Source organism: Tupaia chinensis, unplaced genomic scaffold (assembly GCF_000334495.1).
Source record: "Tupaia chinensis unplaced genomic scaffold, TupChi_1.0 Scaffold000122_1, whole genome shotgun sequence".
In the NCBI taxonomy this organism is placed as follows: Eukaryota; Metazoa; Chordata; class Mammalia; order Scandentia; family Tupaiidae; genus Tupaia; species Tupaia belangeri.
The window spans coordinates 58,104-66,228 of record NW_006159589.1 but is presented as its reverse complement, the minus strand read 5'-3'; the positions used below and the strand labels follow the sequence as shown (position 1 = coordinate 66,228).

The window sequence follows — 8,125 nt, the reverse complement described above, 5'->3', positions numbered from 1 at the left end:
TTCAAATGTAAATTATATTAATAGAAGGAATAACCTTTACCTATGTTCAGCGCTTTACAGGTTAAAAAATACATCTTAGAATAATAATGTAGAATATGGTGTCATATTTGCAGAGGAGGGCTTGGAAGCAGAGGACACTGGAATGTCTTGCCAAAGTCACATGGAGTTGGAGCCAGAAAAAGAATCCTAATCACATGCACATAGGTCAGTACTTACTCAGTAAATTACACATTAATTATTGCCTATTGATGTTTTATAGACGACAAATGATAGGTATCAGAAGAGATAGAAAGCTAACTCAAGGAAGTAAAAAAGTAAATGTAGTAATTAATTACTAGGGACAGAGATGCCAAGGACATGCTCTACAACTACAGTGACTACCCTACCTTGGTACTATGAAATTCAAACTGTAATCATTTCATAACTAATTAACTGCATTTTTAAAATATCTTTTAGATTATTCAGGCCCCCACAAGGTGTTACAAAGTGAATGGATCAACTCATGCCTCCCAAAAATATGACTGAATTTGTTCTCCTGGGAGTTATATAGAATCCACACTTGCAGAAAATATTCCTCATTGTCTTTTTGCTCATTTTCCTATTTACTATGCTGGCTAATCTGCTCATAGTCATCACTGTCTCCCTCAGCACCATCCTTAAAGCTCCCATGTACTTTTTTCCAACTTACTTGTCCTTCATAGATGCCTCCTATGCCTGTGTCACCACCCCAAGATGATCATCAACCTGCTCTGCCAGAGGAGAACCATCTCCTTTGGGGGCTGCTTCACTCAGCTATTTACGGAGCACCTCCTGGGAGGATCAGAGATCATCTTCCTCATTATCATAGCCTATGACCACTATTTGGCCAACTGCAAGCCCCTGCGCTACATGACTATAATGAGGCAGGGGCTCTGTCATGTCTTGGTGGTGGTAGCTTGGATTAGAGGCATCTTGCATGCCACTGTGCAGATTATTTTCATGGTCAATTTGCCCTTCTGTGATCCCAATGTCATTGAACACTTCATGTGTGATCTCTTCCCACTGTTGAAACTTTCCTGCAGAGACACTTACTGGCTGGGAATGGTGGTGGCCGCCAACAGTGGAGTTACGTGCTTGCTCGTTTTCTTTATGCTACTCATCTCCTACATAGTTATCTTGAGCTCCCTGAAATCCCATGACCCTGAAGGATGAAACAAAGTCCTCTCCACATGTGGCTCCCACTTTACTGTCACTGTACTCTTGTTTGTGTCTTGCATATTCACCTCCATGCACCCAGTGGCCACCTATTCAGTGGACAAACTGGTGACTGTGTTCTTTGCCATCCTCACCCCTATGTTAAATCTTATACACAGTGAGAAACACAGAGGTGAAAAATGCTATGAGAAATTTGTTAAAGAGGAGAGTAACTTAGCCTGTTTATAATATTAAGGAAATGAGAATATATCTAAATACGGAGGATTATATCTTTGTTATACTGCAAGAGAATCAACATTTTCAGAACTCGGTGAAAAACAAGCAAATGAAACAAAACAACCAACCAAACAAACAAAAAGCAAAAAGAAAATAAAAGAAACTAGACCAGCAGATGGCAAAATGCTTTCATCACTGGGCTCCCAAATAGTCAACTGCAGTTCAAGTTTCTAGGTCTGGTAGCCTAAAACTCATGCCCAGTGTGTGTACATGTGTGCCCAAAATTCAAAGAGGAGAATGGAGGAGAAGGGATTGCAGTGTGGCCATTCCCCATTGGAGGTGATTTCTTGCTCTCTGTCTCTCTGTTTCTCTCTGTCTCCTGGAAAAGCACATGCATCCTATAGCAAATATTTCTAAAATAAAAGAAACTAATGTATATAGAGTCCTTAATAGTGGTAAGGCTTTTTGTTAGATGCTTTTGATAGGTTTCTCATACTTTACCGAGTGTTTAAATTTATGTCCATAAATTCTGGAAATGCAGTGGAAAGAACAAACTGTAACTTGTTTGATAATTCTGGAGCATGTTTTTCTCTGAGATTTACCACTATTTTCCAAACTCTTCATACATATGTCATTTAGATAAAATAATTTTTCCACAGAGTCCCTATGAGAAATTAAATTTTGTTTTGCTTGGTCTAATAAAACAAAAGACAAAACCAAACAAAACCCCCTAGAAATCTTAAAAAGACGTTTGGAAGGTAAACATCCTTGAAGTAAGAAAACCATTGTTAGTCTTCTTTCCTGTCCTCCTTCCTTTCCTTCTGTCTTTTTTTTCTTTCTTTTATACTATGAGTCTGCTAACATCCAAAAGATACCCACTAAAGAGAGAAAAAAAAAATTATAACCTATCTCTTAATCTATTTTCCTGGCATAAAAATTAAGCCAGAAATTTTAAATTACTCTTAATTTGTTCTTACTTTCTTAAATATAATCATGGCTCACACTTTTTACTGAATATGAGGGGAAAGTTTTAGTTTTGTTTTGATTTTTCTTTTTCTTTTTTTAACCCAGACTTGAGCTATTTTAAGCCATCGATAAACATTCTTTTATTCATTCTCCACAAAACAGCATATGCTATGGGACCAGCAGTTAGCGTAATGGCTATGTCGCTGGACTCCCACGTAGTCGACCGTGGTTCACGTCCCGAACATGGTGGCTTAAACTCACGCCAGGCACATGTGCGTGCGTGCCCAAGATCCCGAGAGGAGAATGGAGGAGAATGGAGGAGAAGGGATTGCAGCGTGGCCATACCCCATGGGGGTGATTTCTCACTTTCTGTCTTACTCTGTCTGTCTGGCGAGCGCACGCGCCCTATAGCAAAAACCTCTCAGAAAAAAAAAAAGCATATGCTACATTTCCAAAACAATTGCTCCATAGATGTTTTACGGTGCTTTCAGTAAATTATAGTAAATTCAGTTAGATGATGTAATCCTCATATTAGGTTGGCAGTTCCAATATTCCTGTCCCTTTTTTACAAAGAAGTGAATTGAAGTTATGAAAAGTTTATTAATTTACCTGTATCAGATTATGCATCTAAGAGTTTCAGCTACAATATTTGAATTCAGTTCCTGTAAAATACAGTTATTTGTGATATATTTATGCCTATAGATAATTTTATATAGAACAAAGTCTCTCTTTGTCCTTCAAGAAAGATGATGCCAATGTGTGTAGCCTTTGCTCACATGTAGCAATATATTTCCAGCAATACTCCCCTAAGAACATGGAAAATAAAGGGGAGGTCACTCTACACCGTTACATAACACGTTATGACTCAAGCCTTCTTTTGTTGTAACACTCCTACTCATGTCACTACTCACAATGTCCTTTTGTTAAACTCAATGATCCTCTGGAAGTATTTCTTCCATAATTTGACCATGTGGTGATGCTAAGTGTGGAACAATTGTTTGGGGGAATGACAGTGTGTTCCAGCTCAGGTGTGGATGTTTCAAATTGGTAAAAAAATGGAATCCTTGTCTACAAAGTCTAGGCCTGGAAGATAATATATTTGGTGGCTAGTCTGATAATAACACAAAGCAAATAAATAAGCAATGCCCTTTTTTTTGTTTGTTTTGGTACCAAGTATGTTGAATACAATATTTTTAAGAGGGTATATGGAAGATAAGAATTGAGTGGAGATTTGGGTTTTAATTGCAACACAGATAAAACTTTAGTTAAGTTCAAATTTAACCACTTTTTTCTTTTTTAAATTTTTATTTATTTTTTTTCATTGGGTGCTTGTGTTCACCAGAGAGAAACAGACAGAGATAGTAAGAAATTATACACCAGTGGAGCCTAAAGATACTGTAGCAGTTACATTGTTGGACTCACACATGACCTACGGCAATTTGAGTCTTGGACCTAGTGACTTGAAACTTATGCCAGGCAAGTCCAAGATTCCTGGAGGAGAATGGCAGAGAAGGGATTGTACTCCAAGGGGGTGATTTCTCAATTTCCCCTCTCACTGTTTCCTCTCCCTCCCCCAGCCTAGGCACCCTAAAGAAAAAACCTCTTAAAAAAAAAAAAAGAAAAAAAAGAAATCACCCCACCACCACCACCACCACCATGCGGGTGATTTCTCCTCCAGTCTTCTCCTAGGACTTTGGGTATGTGTACGCACATGCCCAGTTTGATTTTCAAGTTGCTGGATTTGGGACTTGAACTGTGATTGACCATGTGGGAGTCTAGCACCCTAACCATCATAACATCACTGCCTCTCCCCATTTTAAGTAAATAATTTAGTCATGTGGGACCAGCAGTCAGCATCATGGCTATGTCGCTGGACTCTCATTTAATCAACTACGGTTTGAGTCCCAGACCCAGTGACTTAAACTCACGCCGGGCACGTGTGCGTGCATGCCCAAGATCCCGAGAGGAGAATAGAGGAGAAGGGATTGTGGCATGGCCATCCCCCCTGGGGGGTGATTTCTCCCTTTCTGTCTCTCTGTCTCTCTCTGTCTTTCCAGTGAGCACATGCACCCTATAGCAAAAACCTCTTAAAAAAATAATTTAGCTATGTATACATACATTTGCAATATATACAATATTTCGCCTAAGGGTATAAAAATAAGAGCTAAAATATCTCTAAGTTTTATACATAAAGCACATATGCACAAGAAATATCCAATTATGTAGATAGCATCTTTATGATATTAAAATTACAGAGGCAAGGACCACCAGTTAGCATAATGGCTATGTCACTGGACTCCCACATAGTCGACCGCGGTTCGTGTCCCAGACCCAGTGGTTTAAACTCACACTGGGTGCATGTGAGTGCGTGCCCAAGATCCTGAGAGGAGAATAGAGGAGAAGGGATTGTGGCGTGGCCATCCCCCCGGGGGGTGATTTCTTGCTTTCTGTCTCTCTGTCTCTGTTTTCTTGGCGAGCGCAAGCACCCTATTGCAAAAACCTCACCAAAAAAATAAATAAAATTATAGAGGCCAAAAGACATTTGTAAGGATATGTGACTGTTTAACACGTACATTAAAAAAATGCTCCACATCAGTAATCATCAGGGACTTGCTATCAAAACAACAATAGGGTATCGCTGGAGCCCAGTTAGAATGGCTTTATAAAAATACAAAGAATAACAAGTACGGGTGAAGGTGGGTTTGGGCTAATACACAATGTATCCATGCTGGGAAAATTCATTGTGTACGCTGTAATGATACACAGTGATTGACTTTAAAATAAAAGTAAAATAAAGAACTCTAGTGCAGTGTTAGTAGGTGTTATGGTTAGTCCCCAGTGATTAATGTGCTGGAAGCTTTGTCTGTGTAATGACAAAACCTTTAAGAAGGTCTTGTGGGTGGTGGTTGGCTGAAGAAGACAGACAGACAGAGACAGAGAGAGAAAAATGTGAAAGCATCCTCGATGGAGAATGGTTATGCTGCAGTCCTTTCTCCTTCCATTTCTCCCAACTTTTGGGACTTGGGGCACACTCACACATGCTCCTGGTGTGTTTTTGAAATTGCTGGATCAGGAACTCCAACCATGTAGTGGGCCATGTGGGATCTTGTCACATTAACAACCACACCACAGTTGGCCTTAGTTTACTTAATTGATATTTTAAATGTCTGTCTTGATCAGAACAATAACCTAATATGGACCACACTCCTGGTCCAATGTAAACATTATTAAAATAAAAAAAACAATAAAATGAATAAATAAAAATACCATTCAACAACAATTCTTTAGCAATTCATCCTGGAACCCTTGTTCTCATTTCAAGCCACAGTTAGCATTTCTTATTCTATGCTTTACTTTGCTTCTTTCTTTATTATTTGTTATTGTTCAGTGAACAGAATGGGATGACATGCAAATAAGACTCTGAAGATGGAGTCTACAGAAAACATAAGAAACATACTTTTGCACAGACAAAAAGGGTGAAATATTTTTGGTTAAGTTTTAAGCATAAAAAAGGAAGACAAAGACAGATGTGAAAATGAGAACTGGAGAGATATCTATAGGAATTTGTCCTCACAGAATGTATCCAATATTTCTTTCTTTCTTTTTTTTTTTCTAAGAGATTTTGCCTTAGGATGCATGCCCTAGCCAGAGAGAAAGAGAGAGACAGAGATAGTGGCAGGAAAATGAGAAATAATCCACACTGAGATGGCCACACTGCAATCCCTTGTCCTCCATTATCCTCCTGGGATCTTAGGCATGCACATATTCATGCCCAGTGTGAGATACAGCCATTTGTTTTGGGACTCAAGCTGCAGTTGGCCATGTGAGAAGTGGGAGTACAGCAATGTAAACACTACACCATCTGCTAGCACCAAGTGTATCTGATATTACATTCTTTGGTACAGATTTAAAGTGCAATCTTAATTTTTTTTTGGAGGCTTTTCCCATAGAGTGTGTGCACTTACTGGAGAGAGAGAGACAGACAGAGACAGTGACAGAGAATTTGAGACATTTTTCCCCTGCCCCGGTAGGAATGGCCATGCCACAATCCCTTCTTCTCCTTTCCCCTCTGGGAATCTTGGGCACACATCTACATGCGCTGAGTGTGATTTTTCAAGTCACCTGGTCAGGGATTCAAACTACAGTCAGTCATGTGCGAGTCCAATCACGTAATCACTATGCCACTTGCAGGCCCCTAACTTCATTTTTTTTTTTTATTCGCTATAGGGAGCGTGTGTTCGCCAGACAGACAGAGAGAGACATAGAGACAGAAAGCGAGAAATCACCCCCCAGGGGGGATGGTCACGCCGCAGTCCCTTCTCCTCCATTCTCCTCTTGGGATCTTGGGCACGCACGCACACGTGCCCGGCATGTTTTAAGCCACTGGGTCCAGGACACAAACCGCGGTCGACTACGTGGGAGTCCAGCGAAATAGCCATTACGCTAAATCATGAAACACATTTTTTCAAAATAGATGGCTAAATTTCTGTGAAATTTCTCCTGTTCTTTGTATTTCTTTTACTCATCCAATAGCAAAATGTTTATAAACTTAAGCTATAAGATATGTTAAAATATCTACTAGACCTTGGACTCCATCAGTATTCTCACATTGTTTGATTATCAAGATTTGCTATACAAACACAAGCATTAATCCATACATATATTCTACAGTTAGTTTACAATTATCTATCAATGATATTTCTCATTATGGAGAAAAGAGTGAGCTGGTACTGCAATAGTTTAATACAAAATTATTGTCTGCCAGTTATGGGCTTCATCTAGGATGTATAGAGCCAGACAAATATTTTCTTTGAAAGAATCCTGTTTTGCTAATCACTTTGATATTTAAAAATAAAATAAACAGTTTGTCTAAAGAGTATATTTTAAAATTAATGAGCCAGTATCAGCTATAGTGACTTATAGATGGAAATTTAATCTTGTGAGCAGAGAAAAAGTAGTTATGTACTTGTTTATTGTTTAATTAAAGCAGCTTAAACATGTTTATAGTGTTCAGGTATCTCCCTCTCTCTATTAGTCTAGGAACTATCTCTTCTTATCTGTTTCTTTACCAAGCACATGTGATCTATAGCAAAACTCTCTAAAAAAAATAAATAAATAAGAAACAACTACACAAAAATGAAACTTAGATATTCTTAGTTATCTAGCTAAAACAATATTAGTCCAGTATGATAAACTATGGATGTTATAATAACTACAAACTCTGATGGGCAGTTCTAATTATTTCTGAGAAGTATAAAGGAGAAAAATAGTTATTTATTACTTCTTTTTCTGCCGGGGTCCAGCCTTGGCAAGGGTGGGTTGACTGGTCAGAGGTGGTGCAGGTGAACAAAATTAGGCAGAAACCTCAAGACTTTTTAGTGTGTTTTCAGCTGGCTACAGTTAGAGCAAAACTCCGGACTTCAGCGCTAGGGGCTATCAAACACACATATTTATTGAGGGGTGTCTTATAGGAGTAGGAATGGTGAGGGGGAAATAAAAGATTTACTCTATGAAACAGAGAATTCAAGGCACAGGAACAATAATCATAAATCATGATGTCTGTCTTGATTAGGTATAATCAATTGCAGTTCTCAGGATGAAGGAGTCTATTTGTCTGGTGCATTTTCTTCTTAAATCTTGATTGCTGGACAGGGCCTTTTCGGATGAGAGGGTCTTGTAGCTCAGGAGACAACACAGGGTGTTTTATTAGCAGTTTTTCATAGTTAACAGCACACAGGGGAGAAACTGT

At 38.8% G+C, this 8,125-nt stretch overlaps 1 pseudogene; it reads left to right on the top strand.

Moving 5' to 3' along the window:
- The first annotated feature begins 490 nt into the window (after positions 1-490).
- LOC106734469 (olfactory receptor 140-like) lies at positions 491-2,487 on the top strand (annotated as a pseudogene).
- The last annotated feature ends 5,638 nt before the right edge of the window (positions 2,488-8,125 follow it).